This window comes from Echinops telfairi, unplaced genomic scaffold (genome assembly GCF_000313985.2).
Source record: "Echinops telfairi isolate 266 unplaced genomic scaffold, ASM31398v2 ScPeMD7_3;HRSCAF=10, whole genome shotgun sequence".
NCBI classification, from domain to species: Eukaryota; Metazoa; Chordata; class Mammalia; order Afrosoricida; family Tenrecidae; genus Echinops; species Echinops telfairi.
In genome coordinates, this window is record NW_022103899.1 from 63,784,241 (window position 1) to 63,787,103 (window position 2,863).

Genomic DNA, 2,863 nt, shown 5'->3' on the forward strand with positions numbered 1-2,863 from the left:
GTCATGGTGAGTCTAGGTACAACAGAGGGCACACCGCCCGCCCGCACCATCGTCATGGTGAGTCTAGGTACAACAGAGGGCACACCGCCCACCCGCACCATCGTCACACTTCCTCTGAGCCCCTGGTGGCAGCCACTGGGCCCATCCATCTGGTCAGGGATCTTCCTCTTGTGATTGTCCCCCAAGGAGCTGGGTGGACACAGTAGCTGCAACCATGGGCTCTCCCAGGGGGACAACGTGAGGCTGGCTCAGGCCTGGCAGGGTTCGTTCTGTCCTGCATGGGGTCACAATGTGTCGATGGCACCCAACGACGACAACCACAACAGCCACAACAGCCACCACAATAGCTACTAGCTCTTGACCAAGCTTGGTGTCTTTCCCCAGGGATCCATCTCTCCTGACAACGTGCCCAGAGCCTGTGAGGAGAAGTGGTCACCACCCTGGCTCCCAGGGAGCCTGCGGCCGTCCATGGTACGTTTCAATATTCCTCGCCAGCACCAGAGTTCCCCTGCACCGACTGCTCTTCAGTCTTCCTCATTCCATGTCCGACGTTCAGATTACCGTGGCTCGGTCAGCCACGCCTGAGTCCTCAGAGTAGCATTGTTTCTTTCTCACCGCAGTCTATTACAGCTAGTATATGTAGAACTATTCCAACATTACGACTAATATTAATGTCACCAATGTAACAATTTCTAATAGTAATATTAGAACTGGTCTAACATTACTAGAACATTAAAAGAGCCTACATCCATTTATTTCCTCTCGGCTTCTGGAAAATTCCCCATAAACCGCACAGTCCACACATCCATTGTTGAGACAGCCAGTAATCAGTCATAGCTATGCACCTATTTATGCTTCAGTTATTCTTTGTTCCTTCTTCTATTTCTAAGTTTCCCTCTGAGATCATTTGGGGGAATGCCATCTGAAAATATGGATTTTAGGACTTCTTTTTCTTCCCTCAGCAACGTTTTATATTTCTCAAGTGAAAAATCCTTCGGTATTTTTCATTAAATGTACTCCTTTTTTGTTATTGATATGATTATAAATGAATTAAAATTTGTTTACTTTAATGCTGTTTGTTGCTATTATGTGGAAACATAATCCATTTTTATGTACCAAATTATACCCTGGTACAAATTACAACATGTACCAAATTACATATATAATTTTATGTAGAAATTATACCAGGTTCCCTGATTAGATAAAATAGTTGGATTGCAGATTACTGAGAATTTTATGTGCAGACAATTGTGTTTTCTGTAGACCAGCAATGTTTTTGTTATTTGAGTGTGTGGTGTGCCTTTTATTCATTTTTCTTGCCTTATTGCCTTAGCTGCACACTGGAACAGTGCTGACAGAAAAACACAGAGAACAGACACCTCTGCCTTGTTCTTGACGTTCGGGCAAAAGCCATGAGCTTTCAACACTGTGCTGCAGCTTGGTAAGGTTTCTTTACCTTTTCTGTCCATAGTTTCTGAGATATTCCCCTTAACGGGCGTGATGGGCAAGGTTGTTGCCAACGTGGCTGGCTGTGTGCAGAGTTGGCAGTTACAATGAACCACCACGCAATGAGCGCTGCTGTGGGCAGCCCGTCCCTGGAAATGCCCGTTCCTTGGGGCCGTGGCCTCCCTCCAATGTAGATGGATCTTCCGTCAACGCTTGCTGGCATGATGCTCAATCTCTTTTCATCTGGGTGCCCTCATCTGACCCCCAGTGCTTCGGACTTCGCCGGTAGCCCGCATCGTTGTCTGCTGGTCTTGGGCTCATCAGCCTGCGAGCCAACAGGCTGCCTCTCATCTACCAATGCTGGGCTCATTCGCCCCTGAGCTACGTGAGCTGGGAGAGGCCATGAGCCTAAGACGGACCCTTGGCTTTGGAGTTACCGACGTCTGCAACCTCTGGAGTCATGTCTCTGAGCTATATCTCTAAATTTTGCTTCTCTAGAGAACCTGGCCAAAGACGATCACTGACAGGCATTGCACACCCACCTATAAACTCCTTCCCATCGTCTTTCAAGAGAGTGCCTTCTTCCTTCGTGGGAGCCACCAAAACCTGAGAGAAAAATGAGCAAACAGATTTCAAACCAGGAGACCTGCACTTCTGCCATGTACTGGATGGATGGGGCAGGGGATGGGGGCAGGGGACACTCATTGATTCAGTGAGTATTTATTGAGCCTATTCTGTGTGGGCTCAACTGCATCTAGTCACCAGGGATTGCGTAGGGAGCAAAGCAGACAACAAAAGTTTCTACTCGGCTGGAGTTTACACCCCAGGGAGATCAACAAAATGTTGAACAAATGCAGCTGAGATCCAACTTGGCTGAGTAATTGGAGTCACCCTTACTCTTGGGAGTGGCAGAGAACCTTCAGCGGGCTGGCTTCCAGACCTCCCCTGAGAAACACAAATCCCTGTCAGCCACATCTCAGCACCCCAGAGGGAGGAATTGACACAAAGCATCTTAAAAGCATATATATTTTAAAAGCCCTATTTTCTTTGTGGTCAGGCAGGACGTCTGCCGTCTTGGTCGCTGCACCCGCTCTCCCCTTGCGCGGTGAGCTGATGGACTCCTCCCTCTCCCCCACTGCCAATCATCAGTGCTCCTCCAGCACAAGTGGGGAGAGGGGCAGTCAGAAAGTGGGTGGGAGGTTCATCGGCTCCTGAGCCCTGGGGCAGAGAGAGTCCAGACCCACGCATTGCACAGCAGCAGGATAGGGGTGCTTAGGTCTGCCGTGGACTGGCTCCCACCATGTGGCTAGAACTCTGGGGACTGGATTGTGTCAGAACTTCCCTGGGCAATGGGAGAACTGACCGCACCTGGGCGAGGATAGACTGGGAGGGCATGTATTAGAGGAGGTCGTCAGTT